Source organism: Panthera pardus, unplaced genomic scaffold, assembly GCF_024362965.1.
Source record: "Panthera pardus isolate Hobbes unplaced genomic scaffold, ASM2436296v1 HiC_scaffold_2, whole genome shotgun sequence".
Taxonomy (NCBI): domain Eukaryota; kingdom Metazoa; phylum Chordata; class Mammalia; order Carnivora; family Felidae; genus Panthera; species Panthera pardus.
Window position 1 is genome coordinate 125729427 of NW_026526765.1, and position 17351 is coordinate 125746777.

Sequence of the window (17351 nt, forward strand, 5' to 3'; positions counted from 1 at the left end):
GCAGTCTGGCCCCTCCACTTTTGCAAGCCTGACTTGGGGATTCCACCTTGCCAGGCAGGTTGCCCCTCCCAGAAAGTAGTGTCTTGAGACTGAATCTACTCCTGGTGATGACTGCTGAAATTATAACAAAGGATGTAGAACATCACATAAACTTAGTCGATGATGCAGCAGCAAGGTTTGGGAGGACTGACTCCAATGTTAAAAGAAGGTCTCCTATGCAATCAAACAAACATTACATGCTACTGAGAAATGGTTTGTGAAAAGAAGAGTCTATCGATGCAGCAAACTTCACTGTTGTCCTACTTTCAGAAAGTGCCACAGTTGCCCCAACCTTCAGCAGCCACCACCCTGCTCAGTCAGGAGCCATCAACTTTGAGCAAGAGTCTCCACCACCAAAACGATCATGACTTGCTGAAAGCTCAGATGGCGGCTAACATTTTTTAGCAATAAAACTTCCTTTAATTAAAATGTATACATTGGGTTTTTTTTAGACATAATGCTATGGCACACTCAACAGACCACACTAAAGTATAAACAGAACTATATGCACCGGGCAAACAAAAAATTCATTTAACTTGCTTTTTTTACAATGCTTGCTTTGCTTTCTTACAGCAGTTTGGAACAGAACCTACAGTATCTTCAAGGTATGCCTGTATTCTCTTAAAAGAATGAATCAAGCAATGCACAAGTAAACAGAAGAAGGGCTTTGAAGACCATGTTAAATACAATGGACTCCAAGCTAAGAGCAGGCATGAGGCCTGATCAGTGTGCATTTTGAAAATATTTGGCTAACTGCATAGTGAAGATGGATGAAAAATTATGGCCACTTTGACTAAGACTCTGGCAGTGGCACAAGACATGCACAGATGTAGAAGTTGAGCATGCTTGTTGATAGATTAAACGTGCAGAGGTAAGGGAGAAGTCAAGTTTGGATCCTAGGGTTTTGGCTTATGGGACTGGATGGATGAGGATCTGTTCACCGAAACAGAGGACATTAGAAAGGGACTAAACTGTTATTGCTATTTTGGATATGTTGAGATCAAGGTACTTAGAAGCATCCAACTATAGATGTCATGTAGGCAGTCAAATATATGTGTTGGAAACTAGGCTGAAGATTTCAATTAATGGGTCCTTGTGCACAAGCAATAATTGAATCCATGGCTATCAATGAGACAACCTAGGCAGAAAGTATGGAGTCAAAAGTACAGAATGAAATAGCCTCTATGATGAAGACTTCACAATGGCCTAAAGAGACATTGAACAGAGATGTTAGGGATACATCAAGTAGATGCCATGTCACAGAAGCCAAAGAGAGATTGTAGTTGGAGAGGAAAGAAAGTAATCAGTTAACATCAAGAAATGCTACAGAGAGGTTGAAAGATGGCCATGGGATTTAGAGATTTGGTTACTGGTTATCTTAGCAATCAGTATGTTGCTGACTTGATGTGATGAGAAGTCATTTGGAAGTGGATTGAGAGGTAAGAAGTGCTAAATGAAATAAATGAGGCAGAGAAAGACAAATATATGATTTCACTCATATGTGGAATTTAAAAAAAAATAACAGATGAAGATAGGGAAAGGGAAGGAAAAATAAAATGAAAACAGGGAAGCAAATCATTAGTGACTCTTAAATACAGAGAACAAACTGGGGGATTCTGGGAGGGTGTTGGGGGTAGGAACGGGCTAAATGTGTAATGGACATTAAGGAGGGCACTTGTTGGGATGAGCACTGGGTGTTATATGTAAGTGATTAATCACTAGGTTTTACTCCTAAAACCAATACTACACTGTATGTTAACTTTAATATAAATAAATAAATTGAGGGAAAAAAAGAGTTGAGGAACTGGAGATAGGAGTAAAGGCAATTCTTACAGGATGATAGAGCATAAAGAGAAGGGAAGCACGGGGTGTGGTATGGTATCAGGAGGATATTCTTAGGGAGAGTTGGTTTTGCTTATTTGTTTTTAATACCGAGGGACCTGAGCATGTTTAAAAGAACATGGTTTCAGGAAGAAGATTAAAGTGAGAAAGACAAAGACAATCTATTGTCCATGAAGGTCCTGAGAAGAGCAGAGCAGATACAAGAAGAGAGAGCAAAACCAGCTGGAGACAGGTCTAGATTTCTCGCTGGGAAGCTGAGAGCATTTCCCATATAATGGCTTCAGTTTTCCTTATGAAGTAAGAGTTGGGGTTGGGGCATGTGGGTGGCTCAGTCACTTAAGTTCTGGACTCTTGATCTTGACTCAGGTCATGATCTCATGGTTCATGGGATTAAGTCCTGCACTGGGCTCTGCACTGACTACCCAGAGCCTGCTTGGGATTCTCTCTATCCCTCTTACTCCACCCCTCCATCACTCATGCTCCCTCTCTCTCTCAAAATAAATAAATAAAACGTGTTTAAAAAGAGTTGGGACCAACTACTGAGACTGCAAGGGAAAGATTAGATGGCTGAGGTCCAAGGATATAGGAGGGTGGAGGAGGTTTGAAATACTAGTGTTATGATTAGTCAGCATCTATGCACGGCAGCACTATGAGAATGTAGAAGGTCTACTTCATTTTATGATGCCTCGTTTTTAGCGGAACATTCTGTCCTACTGTGTGATTTTTGCCAAGCCCGACACAATTGTTTAGTGCGAGCATGGAGAAAAGACATAATGTGGTTGCTTCCAAATTGCGGTTCTGCTAGATGGCTATTTTGAGAAGACAGAGGTGCAGATGTGTTGAGGATAGCATGAACAGGTGAACAGAGTTGTTGGAATGTAAGCTGGGCAGAGAGAAATGTAAAGGAAGGAAGGGATGTTTCAGTATGGTTGAAGAAGAGAGGAGGTGACAGCGGAGGAACAGGGAAGACCCTGGTGCCAGAGATGGGGAAGGCTTGAATCTGTGACTCTTGCAAGATGGCTGTTTTAGATGATGATGAGGATCAGACTGGAAAACTGGGGTAGAATGGCCACAACGTGAAAGATGAGGAGGACAGGGGGAGGGGTTGTCCATGTAGCCATGAAGTCACCCAGGACAATAGCTAGGCTGGGGGTTGAGAGAAAGATGGTAAGAGAGGGACCACCTGTCTGATACACAGGAGAGTGTGAGAGTGGCAGGAAGGCGTTTGAAAGGCGAGACATGGGGAGTCTGGATGTCACAGGGCCAAGAGGAAAATATGGTCTTTGTTTGATGTTCATTTACCAGTTGGATGGGAAGAAATGGTTTGGAAGTAACAGTTGGAAGCAAGAAGGGTCACATACTCCACTTTGGAGTCATGGTAGAGAAAGAGAACTGATAACCTCTTGACAGGCTGCAAGAAAACCAGGTCCTGAGGAAGCGGAGCTAAAGAAGGGGAAGAGGTTGTGTTTATTCATTTATATTTTCTCTCCTTATTTACCCACTGTTAGAGATGAGAAAATTGAGGCTCTGGGGACAAGGGTTAAAACCCACCTCTCCAGGATTTATTTTTATTTTTATTAAAAAAAATTTTTTTTTGTAACGTTTATTTATTTTTGAGACAGAGAGAGACAGAGCATGAACAGGGGAGGGGCAGGGAGAGAGGGAGACACAGAATCTGAAACAGACTCCAGGCTCTGAGCTGTCAACACAGAGCCCAACGCGGGGCTCAAACTCATGGACCGTGAGATCATGACCTGAGCCGAAGTTGGACGCTTAACCGACCAAGCCACCCAGGCAACCCTCCAGGATTTATTTTTAAATACTGTTTGTTCATCTACTATCTCTATATGCAGCATGAGAAGGCAAATCACATGCCACGTTGCCGGTATGTGTATAGAAAATGTTAACCATGCATGTCACATATCCCCTACTCAAAAAACAAATCATCATTAAGCCCATCCAGTATCAAATGTAATAAATAATCTCTTAAGAAATTTAGGTTTTTTTGACATATATTTGACATTATTGAATCTCTGTGACAAATATAACCTTTCTTTTAAAAAAATATTTTTGGAGTAACCATGAAAGGTAGAACTTATAAATATGATTTTTAGCAACATGAAAACAAAATAGATCCCCAATCAGGTTTTTCTTTCAAATAGAAATGCAAGATGAGGCAGACCTCTTCTTTACCAAACAGACATGGTGATGTAAGGAGAAAATTCCCAAAGACCAAGACGCCGAGATTCCACCTTTAAGTTCTGTTTCTCCAAGAGCAGGGAGACTCACAAATATTTGTAATACCGATGTTACAACAACATTGATTCTAACTAAACAATGTCTTTTAAAGCAGAGACCTCTCCTTTCCTATTGTTCTCATACGTCCTCTTCTTTGAGGAGACAAAATTCTGAGCTCTATATTTAATGTTCATGTTCCATAAACATAGCAGCACTGAGAAGGGAAGCTTTTACAAGTGTGATATCAACTTCAAACATAAAATAAAATTTCTTTGGTACCATTATTTCACACAGACCTAAACAGAGTTTATAATTCATATATAGGTAGTGAATATTTTGTAAAAGTTTATCATCAAGCCCTGGTATATCAGGAATCCAAAGGGAACTTAATCTAGCAAATGTGTTACATCAAAAGCTGTCTTGTGTGGACACGGTATTTCTTAACCTGTTTTTCTTATAACTCAAAATACGCTCTTAAACATCAGCTGCCTTGTCACTATATGTTGGGTTCAGATAATGTAGTCAGCATCATGGTGAAAATTACAGATGTCAGCAGCAGGGGTGAGGGGATTCTTAACTCTTGCCCTGACCTTTAGGTAACCTTCAACAAGTCCTCTGAATTCTGAAAGCTCCTTTCCTCATCTTTGGAAGAATACAACAGTGACACCCACCTTGGGGGCCTACAGAGTGGGGGGGGAGTGAAGAAGGTGTTGTGGGAAGTCTTTGGCAAAGTATACAATGCAATACAGAGAAGGTCCCTAGAATCAATTAGTAGTAACTAATAACATTATTAATTATAGATAATTATAAATAATTATTGGCCCCACTTCTCTCAAGATCCCACTCATGTTCCACTATTTTAATGAACACCCATATCCTACCAAGTGTCCATGACCTTTCTTCCAGTTCCCGAATTCATATAGGATACACCATGTGAACTACATGATTTGGTTCTTGATCATGTACTGTCATGAATCATTCTCCAGGTGACGTTATAAATGTAATTCCTGTACTGTCATGGGTTGGTCCCCTGTAATGTTTCATGTATAATTCCTATCACCTCCTTTAAGAAATCCTCCACTATAGCCCTTACATCTCTTTCAGCTTACCTAGGTGAGCTCTGTGCTTCCCTGGGATTCTGTGCCTTTATTTTTACTGTATCAAGTAATACTAAATTAAAATTTTTAATTTACATGTAAATACTTTCCCTATTATATCGCATCTTCCTGTGCCTTACCCATCTCTCTAGGGTTGGGTAACCCTACAACTGAACTGACCCATACTTGTATTATAAATTTCAAGAGTGTGGATGCTGCTTTTTTACTGTCTTTTTTGGCTACTCTCTAGTAAGGCTGACTGTCTAGTTGATGAGGCATTATGTTTAATGATGCCTCTCCCACTAGGCATCCTACCCATGTGATAACCACTGGAACACAAGTAAGGTGGGAGGGTTAATAAGTAGGACAGGAAATAAAAATTCTGTATCAAAAAAGTTTGGGGAACTGTTAATCAAGTAGGTATTGCAAGACTTTTCAGAATCTTTCCTATGATAATATCATTTATGACTCTTACAAAGGGGAGAATAATTGAAACTCAGTGCTCTTTCTATTGTGGGAGTGGGGAGTACGGAGTTATTGTAGGGAGTTACAGTCTTTTAGGAGCACTGCAGAAACCAACATGGCCATGATCCATCCATGAGATAACCCAGATGTGCCTGGTTATCAAAGGCCTCTGAACTTTATTTTTTTTAACAAGAAAAAACATTTTATTAACAGAGAAAACCATAGTTACAAAGGCCTCTGAACTTTAAAATCACATAGCTCTCAACTAAAGTTGTGAGATATATAAACACCACAATTTACATACATATATTCTAACCCCAGTTTCCTTCAGAGTTCTTACTGCCCCTTCCTTCCTTTCTTCCTTCCTTCTTTTCTTCCCTCCTTCCTTCCCTTCTTCTCTTTTCTCCTTCCTTCCTCTCTTTCATTGTTGCCTTTGCTCCCCAACCCTCTCCCTCCTTCTCACTTTTTTTTGCAAATTCGCTTATTGTGGTTCTTCTCCAACATACTCATACATGTCACGAGAGAAGGAAATTTACCTGTCTTTTTTACCGCCAAAATTCCAGGGCCCAGAACATCACCTAGTGTAAACTAAGCCCTCAATAAATATTTAGAAATGAAAGAAGTGTCCCTCTTTGATTGTACAAAATTTAAATAAGTGTTGACCAGACACCAGTCCCAAATGCTCTGTTCACTAAACTGACCTGGTATATGACTTTTTAAAGAAAATCACTTAGTTGTTTAGCACACAGCATACCAAGAGAATAAATCTATTGAAACATCAAGTCAGTTCCTAGACAGAATTATATTTGGCAAGAAAGGGAAATCCCTGAGGCCATGCCTGGGGGTGAAGCACAAACTCCATGAAGGCAGGACCTTGGTAGATGAGCCAGCTGCTGGTCTTGTAATAGAGACAGAGGTACCTTTTAATGGAGACAGAAAGCTCTGATTGGTGGAGTATCATGGGAAATTTATATTTTTCTTACATTTTTTTTCAGTTTCAAATGGCATTTTGGGCTTTTTATAAGATGACTGACTGTAAATCCCTATTTCTCTTGTTAGTGAGTCATCGATTATTTGTATAGTCCTTATCACCCAGGAGTAAAGACCTATTCAATCAGTGGATGAAAACACAATATGTGATGATGTTCATATTCCATCATGTTGCAATAAAATAGAAAAAGTTTCACAGGCAGATTCCCTTGCCCCTCAAGACATGTCTCCTTACCTGTGTCTATAAATGACAGCACCTATCCCAACACCTCAGGAAATCAGCCAAAGTAATTTATTTTTGTGTCTCTGGTTGCAAAAGTTTGAATAATCAGATAGTGAAACATATATGACTTAGATTAAAGGGAATGGCAGCCTTATATCACAGTATCAGGGAAGCAATTCTTGCAAACAAGGATGTTTACTAGAAAATGCCTAGCTTAGAATTCATCTTGGCAAGAAAAATGATGTAAGACCTTCTGCCAGAATCCATTCCATTTTTAGGATAACAAAAGGAAAGAAAGCTTCTAGAGCTCTCCCTGAAACCATATTTCTAAGCAATACTTCTAGGAAATTTATTTTTTCACCTAATAATGTATGCATTTCCCCTTTGGCCCTCTTAACTTTTCTGAATTCTTTAATTGATTCTATATGGTAAAATTTCTATTGTCCAGGCTTAATTCATGGCAATGGCAGGGGCATTACCTGAACAAGGCCAGCACTGGCCACCACAGCCAGTTCCCATAAGTCAGAAAATGAGGTCTTCATTCCTTTGATTTAAAGTTTAATAGGCAGAGAGAAATCTTTTTTCCTTATTTCTCAGTTATCTGGAGATGGGAAGGAATCCAATAAAATTTGGCATATTCAAAATTCACGTGTTCTAAATTATGTCCAAATTTACATTTAACAGATTCAAAAAAAGGAGTGGCATGCAATGTAGCCATTTTAAGTTGAGGACTGAGGGCTGGGAAAACTTGAAGTTCAAGTAATATACATCACTGATGAGAAAAGTGGATGTCTTTTGGGTGATGGATTTCATTAGAAAGATGGCGAACCAAATACTGTACACCCTATGTTCCCTCAAAGCCTAGCAAAGTGTTATACCGAACATTTTTGAATTGTGTTTGCATAAATTAGTGAGCAAGTAAGAGAGGGAATGAATGAATAAATGAGGCAACAAGAGATTAGGAAAAATGACCCCAAGTTACATATTTGCTGAGAGGATTTCCATCTACATCAAAGGGGTTAGTTCCATGAAATGAAGACCTTATCTGTTTCGTTCACCATAGTTTTCTACAAGCTCTTATATGATAATGGGCGGTTCTGTTTTGTAATGTTCTACAACAAAATCCTACTCATTCTTCAATATTTTCTCCTAATCCTCGACTTCTGTACACGAACTGACACCCATCCTGAAGGCAACGTGCTCTCGGGCATCTTGTTTGAATCATCTGCCTCACTAAGCGAAGCGTCGGGAGTTAGCAGGGGGCTCTCAGGGAAGGATGACATTCTAAAATCTTGCATGGCTTGACTGAGAAGACTATACAGAGTTTTAAGATAAAATTAGGCAATCAATATTTTGACCAGTTTTACATAATCATCCCAAATTTTGGTCTCTAGCATTCTATTTCTTTCAATTGCTCAAAGAAAGCAAGCTTGGGCAGCAAACGTGTCCACCCAGAAACTGATGAAAGGTGAGAATATAACATAAAGGCAGCAAAGCACATAAAATAGGAGGCTTTGTGCCCGTATGCCACAAGCTTAATTCCACTTGGCGAGAAAAGATTATCATTTAGACACACAGGGAATAAAGTGGAAATAATCACAGGGCAGGGTATACAGAAGCATGCAGTGTTGTCTAAAACTTTTTATTATGATAAAACTAATGCATCAGGAATGTAAATATTTTGAAGAGAATAAAGAAGAAAATGAAAAAAAAAAGGTAATGCCATGACTCACAAGTTTAAACTATTAATATTTTTATATATTTCCCTATTATTTTCTATGCCCACCTGCATGTGTGTCTAAGGACGGGAATTCATTTCCTATTCATGCTTAATTTGTAACCTGGTTTTTTTTCCACTAAGCATAATAATATTAACACTTGTCTACATCACTTGTTCTGATCTCGCGTAACATTCCTTAGTGGGGCAACGATGTGTGGCTGACAGTGGTTTCACTGTACTGATCCCACCCAAAGGCTTACTCAAAGCTTTTTTTGCCTGCTTTTGAGGCTACTGGTGACACGAAAACCTCGTGGAATCTCAAAGAGAGTTCATCCAGGGATGCAGACCCAAAAGATCATGGCAGAACGTAAAGACCACAGCTTTCTTCCTGTGGCACGTCTGTCTTCATCTCTGGAATTTGGCAAGCTTGCTTCCACTGCCACTCCTCCTTCTGCTATTAGCCTGGGGAGGTCACCCAGCTTCCTCTCTGTTGTTCTAGTTATGGAAACACTTGTGAAGAATGGCTAAAATGGTTTCTTTGCCCAGAGGTTGCTCTATATGCTTCATTAATTAAATCCATATGTAAGTTACAGAAGATCCCTTTTCATGTGGAGTTATACCATGAATACACTACTCACTATATGTGCCGGTCCTTTAAATGGCTGGAATCTTGGTAGAGTTCTGGAGAACAGAGGAAAAAGGAGCGGGAGATGGACAACAGTGCTAACAGTATAACCATAAAACCCAGTCTTTAAACTCAGTGCTTTAATTAGTTCGATATTGACTTTTTTCTCCCAATAAAGGTGCACTATCATTCATTATCTCATAAATCTCCTTTAGTATAATAAAGAGTTTTTCTGGCCTTTGTTCCTGGTTCCTCATACAAAGCTTCTAAAACCCCTGAAATTCCCTGAGTAATGGGGTGTCTGTTATGCTATTAAGGTGACTGACAGTGAAGACCCTAGATGGCTTCAGCTGTGCTAGCTGGACTGGTCCCCAGAAAGTTCTACCATGCAGTGACAGGGCTGAGACATAGATGAGCCCAGCCTCTGGGAGAGGAAGGACCTGGAGATTGGGTTCCACCACATGGCCATTGATCTAATGAATCATGTCTACATAATAGAATGCCAATAAAATCTCTGGACACCAAAGCTCAGTGGAGTTTGGTGGCTGGTGAACAGACCGATATGCTGGAAGGGGGCCAAACCCTTATTCCATGGGTAGAGGGCACAGAAGCTCTGTGTTTGCTCCCAGACCTTGTCTGATGCGCATCCTTAAGAATATAACTGTAATTATAAGCATTGTTTTTCGAAGGTCTGGGAATAGTTCTAGTGTATTAGGGGCACCTGGCTTACTCAGTCAGTAGAGCGTAAGACTCTTGATCTCAGGGTTGTAAGTTCAAGCCCCATGTTGGGTGTAGAGCTTACTTAAATATTAATATGTATTAATATTAATTATAATTAATAATATATTATACAATACAATTATAATTATAATAATTATATAATTATTATTTAATATGTTTAAATATATCAAATATATAAATTATATATTAAATATATAAATATATTAAATGTAATTATTTAATAATATATTATAATTATTAATTAGATATAATAATTATTATAATTATATTGTTATATATATATGTATGTGTGTGTATATATATATATATATATATATATAACAGTTCTGGCAAATTATCAAACCTGAGGGGCATTATAGGAACATCCTGGGTTGGTAGCCTGCTGCTCCCAAGTTTTGGTGGCCTGGGGACACCCAATGGTAAGTGTCTGAAGGGCAGACTTGTTAGGGTCTGTGCTCTTAAATCTGTGGAGCTTAGGGCTAACTCCAAGTCGTTAACATCAGAATTCAACTGTATTGTAATATATCCAGTTGGGATGCAGATAAGTCCTTCCCAACTTTCTGATGTAGGAATTGTATTTCAAGTTTTACAGGGGAAATAGCAGGTAATACAGGCAGTAAGTGGCAGACCTAGAATTAAAACCCAGATCTATGTGATTCCAAGGTCTGCGATCTTTCTGCTTCATGCCAAACTGCTCTAATACTCACAAAGGTTAGATACTACAAATGCTTATCCCAGGGCCATTACCAGCAATGGTGCTGAAAAGAGAACTGCTGGGAGAAACTTTTCTGGTCCATTCAGTCTCCTTAGTGTGAGAAGTGTTCAGAGCAATGTAATTTTGCAGAATAAACCTGCAAGCACTCAGACAAAGGAAACTGTCCTGGGATGTGGCCTAAATAAACAGCTTTTTCACGTGGCACAAAGGTTTCCTGATTTCCTCTAAGGAATGAAAGTTCCACAGTCTCGAGTGCTAATCAATACTTACCGAACTCCTGCTGTTCGAGACCACTATGTTAGACTCTAAGGATACAGAAAGTAGAAGCTAGGACCCCTGCCCTTGAGCACCTAACAACCCAGTTGGCAAGAAAGATCAAAGCAGAGCAGGAGAAATAATTTAAACAAAAAATATCATCCAAGGAAGATGTTCCTGGGAGTTAGTCTAGAAGGCTCCCTGGATGAAGACTAGAGCCAGGCTTTGAAATGTGTGTAGGATCTAAAGGAATGATTCCCAGGAATGGAGTAGAGCAGTGTCTGCAACGTGCCTAGTGCAGTGTCGTCAATGCAAATGATAAGGATGGTAAGGATGATAATGATGATAGTAATTCAAGCAATTCTGCAGTGTAGCCATCCACTTCCTCGTTGGAGTGCCCAGGGATAAAATAGCTAGGTGCATGTTTTGAAATGTCATTTTGAAACATACAATATTTAATTTTGTTCCTAGAGACCTTTGAATTAGAGGTGCTTTTACACCTTGAAGGAACAAATGCTCTTAAAGGAGGGAAAGACCTCTATTAAGGGTGTAATATACCTGTAGGTGCCCTAAATGGAGGCACTGGTTATGCAATAAGGAAACTCCCAAAGCCTAGGGGTTTACAACACAAGGAAAGGATTGAATGTGATGCAACTTTAAGCTCTTTGGGTCACCATCCCCGTTAGTGAGGTCACACACCGTTAGTAAGATGCTAACACAGGTGGCAGGCCAGTGTCCCCAGACCATGCTGGGGAACCATCCCTTTCTCCCTCCTTCTGACACTGTGTGGCTCAGGAAGGGTTGAGCCACCCTGTGTTCATGGCCAGGCCCTGAATGATTTAAGCCAGTCACGGTTTCCTCTTTCTACCATGACTGATTCAAGATGGATATAAGAACAAATCTGAGCCAAGAAGAGAAAGGGTGTCTGTCTAAGGATCTGTACAAAAACAGTCAGAGCAGACCCCTCCTCTTCCCTCAGTGTAGTTCAAGGACATCCGTAAGCTTGCAGTCAGCAGCAGCCATTTGTGAAAAAGAAAAAAAGAGCTGAGAATGGGGACAGGCACAGTGTGTGCACCTGAAGACGAAGCCAGCACTACAAAAGGCAGAGTGAAAAAGAAAAATCAGGTTCTGGTTACAATGTATGTGTTACTGGATCAAGCGTTGCCTGAACATAAAAGTATCTCTGAATCTTTTGGGTCTGTGAGCCAAGAACTACCCTCCCCATCCCCCTTTTCTGCTTAATTTCATTTGAGTTGTTTTTTTCTCTCTTTTACAATCAAGATATTCCTAACTAGTAACAACAGATGAGCAGGCTCTGAGATTATTTCATTTGCTTCATTCAATTCACGGTATGATAATGTTCACTCTAAGTATTAACGGTTTGTGTAAAACAAATACCTAGCAACATTTTCTATGCAGAATTCACTATGGATATTTGCAGTAGCCTATATTTGGAAATATGACATGTGAATATTGATCAAATCTATGGGGCCATAATGATTACTACATAATGGCATATTCTAATGAGGTCTTATATTCAAAATTCAAGTTCATCAGTGAAGATAATTACATGTGGAATATCACAGTTTGATAAAACATTCACATGTGGCAAATTTTAAAGCACTATGTACATGAAATAATTTAGATGAAGCCCTTGCCAACTCTCATTCTCATTTTGAATTTAGTGACTTGCTTTTCATTCCGGCAGTTGTACCCCTGCCTGATCCCAGAGCCCTTAGGGTCTCCTCAGATGACAATCTCAGTTCAGAACATGAGTAGTCACTACCAGGATGATAGCCAGGGGGATGGGGAGCAAAGAGACATGACACGCTTGTGCAGCACGGTCCTTGCTAACTCCCAGATGCCCACACACTGCATCTCATTTCTGCCATCAAGGCTCTAAAGCTATGTGATGTGAAGAATGGGGCTGCTTGGAGGACAGAGAGGACCATCCAAACCACTCTGTCCTCACTGGGCGCTCCATAGGTACACATCAAAACACTCTTGACCTCTCCAAGTCCCAGTACTGTCACCTATAGAGAGTCACTCCTAGAAACCACATCACTCCTATATTCAGAAGACCTCTTCTCTCTTTGCCTCCGCTCTGCCCATCATCCTTGCGAAGAGTAAGTGACGGGGTCTGAAGAACCACCAGTGATTCCTTATATAGACTCCCTGGATGCTAAAACTCGGGAGGGGTCTCTCTCTCCTGGCGTGCCAAAGCCTGCTGGGCCTTGACAAAGAGCTTCCTGGGGCTATGGTAGAGGAGGATTCCTATGTCTGGGCAGGAGTGGGAGTTGATAAGCCTAGTATTACACAGAAGACTGAATTTTTTCCTGCTTCCAGACTTTCCCTTTGTGCCTAGCACTAACCTCTCTCACTGCAACAGCAAAGGTTAGATACTGCTTTTTTCATGGAGGCCGGAGCCAACAGAACAGCATGTTTAACCTGCCCGATGAAAACCAAAGGTCACATTATTATTAATTAATGATAATCAATAATAATATATGTAAATAGATATATTTCTATATCTTTATATTTCTTTACAATACCACATAACTTTTTATTATCTTTTATATACAAAACTTCTTAAAGACTATTAGCTTTTTCTCATTTTCACACTTCTTTCAGAGATAAATGTTTAAGGCAAAATTAATTATAATATGTTTAGGGGTTCATAGCAGATGTAAAGGTAAATATAAAACAAAAAGAGCACAAAGGCCAGAGTGAAGTCACCAGAAGGGCAGTGTGGCAACACTGAAGGTGGCTGTGAGGAGTTCAAGTTGCAGATGGTGATCTCTAGAACAACCAACTAAAAATTAACACAAAGAGGTACAGCTAAAAAAAAAAAGTCAATAGAAAGTATAAAATGGAATACTAGGAATATACCTGATTTTTCTAAAACAAGGCAGAAAAGGAGGTACAAAGGAAGGTACAAGTAAGGATATTATGGAACATTGTTATTGGCTGAATTGTGTCCCCTCAAAATTCAGATGTTGGAGTCCTAAGCCCAAGTACCTCAGAATGTGAGTGTATTTGGAGAGAGCGTCTTTAAAGAAGTAATTAGGTTAAAATGAGGTCATTCAGGGCGGGCCTTAATCCAACATGACTGGTGTCCTTATAAGAAGAGGAAATATTGGGGCGCCTGGTTGGCTCAGTCTATTGAGTGTCCAACTCTTGATTTCAGCTCAGGTCATGATCTCGTGGGTGTGAGATCAAGCCCCACTTCGAGCTCCGCACTGGACACAGAGCCTGTTTGGGATTCTTCCTCTGTTTCTCTCTCTCTCTCTCTCTGAAATAAGTAAATAATAGATAGATAGATAGATAGATAGAAGAGGAAATTGGACACAAACAGGCATGAGGGGAAAGACAACGTGAAGACACACAGAGAAGGCCATCTTCAAGCCATGGAGAGAAGCCTAGGACAACTCCCTCCCTCCCCTTTATCAGGAACCAACCCTGCTGATGCCCTCATTTCAGACTCCAGCCTCCAGAGCTGTGAGAAAATGACTTTCTGTTATCTACTCAGTTTGTGGTACTTGGTTATGGCAGGCCTAGGAAACAAATACACACATAACCGAAACAAACACCAAGAAGATAAACATAAAATCCAACTACATCAATACTTCCTTTGTAAGTAAACGAATTAGCACTCCATATAAAATGCAGACCTTATCAGACAAGATTTTAAAAAAGCAAGAATGTTTACAAGAAACATATTTAAACATAAAGACACACACAGGTTGAAAGTAAAGTAACTGAAAAAGACAGACCATGCATACACAAAGCGTAAGGGAGGCGGCACAGCCATATCATATCAGACAAAGTAGATTTCAGAACAGAGAAAATTACCAGAGGAAAAACAAGGACATTTCATAATGACTAAAAGGGCAATTCATCAACAAAACATAACTATTATAATACATATGCAACATACATGGATCAGTTGTATTTGCATTATTCTGATAATAAACAATTGGAACACACTATTAAATTTATAACAGCACCCAAAATACTAAGCGTCTTAGAACAAATCTAATGGAAGATGTGCAAGTCCTCTGCACTGAAAATTTCAAGACATTCTCAGAGAAATTAAACAAAATTTAAATAAATGAAGAGGTATATAATTTCCATGGATCTGAAGTCTCAAAATTGTGAAGGTGTCTATTGTCTCCAAATTGATCTGTGGATTTAATTCAGCCCTAAGCAAAATCCCAGCAGGCTTTCTTGGGGGAAAATGGCAAAGTAATCTTAAAATTTATATGGAAATTTAAAGGGTCTAGAATAAGAAAAACAATCTTAAAAAAAATTGGAGAATTTATATTCTATTATTTCAAAATAAAGTTATAGTAATTGAGACAGTATGGTATTGGTATAAGATAGATCAGTGGGAAAGAACAGGGAATCCAAAGACAGGCCCACACATAGACAGACAACTGAGTTTTAAGGCACAAAGACAATGGAGAAAGGAAAGCTATTTAACAAATGGTGCTGGAATAACTGGATGTTTATATGGAATAAACAGAAATCTCAGCCACTATTTCATGCCATATACAAAAATTAATTCAAGTTAGATCATATACCTAAACAGAAAGCTTAGAGAAATAAAGTTTCTAGAAGACAACACAGGAAAGAATATATCTTCATGACTTGTAGGCAAAAGATTTCTTATACAGAACACAAAAATGGGGGTGATAATGGTGGGAGGGGAAACACAAACCTGACTTTGTCAAATTTAAAGTTTCTGCTCATCAAGGACCCCATTTAGTAAATAAGTAGGCCCACAAACTAGGAGAGAATATTTCCAATACATATATTTGATGAGTGATTCATATCCAGAACAAAAAACAACAAAATTAAAAAACATGGACAAAACACTACAACTAATTCTTCAAAAAGAAGATAACACACAGTCAATAAGTTTTTAACATCACTGCTCATCATGTAATGCAGATTAAAACCACTACGAGGTATTATTTCACATATGCACAAATAGTGAAAGTAAAGACAACAATATCAAATGTGGGCAAAAATGAACATCGAGACCTTTGCGCATTGCTGGTGGAGTTTAACATGATACAACAATTTTAGATAAGAATTTGGAAATTTCTTATTAAAGTTAAACATTTATGTGCCCCATGACCCAGGAAGTGCACTCCAGGTATGTACCCAAGAGAAAAGAAAGCACAGGTTACTAAAAGATTAGTACCAGGATGATCAAAGCAACCTTATTCATCATAGGTAAAATTGGGGAGGGGATGAAAATCCACTGACAAAAGAACATTCAGAAACAAATTTCATAAAGTAAAATACTACTCCACAATGAAAAGGAATATTCATGAGAATATCACTATGCTATTCCATTTAAGTACAAGATTATATAAAGTTGATACATGGTGACAGAAATCAGAAAATCACTGCTTCTGACGTGTGGGTGATGGTGAGAGAGATAAAATGGACTGGAAGGCAGTCTGAGGGAACTTTCCCGAATGATGGAAATATTCCATGTCATGTTTTGAGTGGTAGTTACAACTCTCAAAACTTATCAAACTGAACACTTAAGATTTGTACATCTGGGGTGCCTGGGTGACTCTGTCCATTGAGAGTCCGACTTCGGCTCAGGTCATGATCTTGCAGTTTGTGAGTTTAAACCCCACGTTGGGCTCTGTGCTGACAGCTCAGAGACTGGAGCCTGCTTCGGTTTCTGTGTCTCCCTCTCTCTGCTCTTCCCCGCTCCTGCTTTGTCTCTGTCTCTGTCTCTCTCTCTCAAAAATAAACAAACATTAAAAACGTTAAAAAGAAAAGATTTGTACAATTTATTGTTTTTAAATTTTACCTCAATTTTAAAAACTGCTCTTCTATGGCCAAATAGTCATTGGAAAGCATGATAGAGTTTTACAATTTAATTATTGCATACTTCTATACCTACGGTATAATAAGCCCAAAGGAAATATGTCAAAGAATGATGTGTAGTCTTTGCCATCAATGAGTTAAAATCCAGCAGAGAAGACAGCATGCACGTGGGCACTAGATCTCAAGTATGAGATACAAAGCTTAACAGTGGCAATGCAGGTACATCATTGGGATTCAAAAGAGGGAGATGTAAGGGTAATACTAGCGAGCCATGAAAATAAATGAGGGGGATCTGTAGGTCTGATGTGGAATAATCTCCAAGGCTATATGCTGAGATGAAGAAGGAGGGGAAGAACGATGTGCAGAGAGAACTTCTATTTTCTGGTATAGACAACTGTCTTTGGAGACATTCAAGAAGCTGAGAAGAGAAACAATGAGGGTTGCATGGCAGGAAGCTGTATTTTCACTGTATGCCTTCGTAATACTTAGGTGTGATTTTTTTTTACCTGATGTAACTGCATCTTTTTTTTTTTTTTGACAGAGAGAGA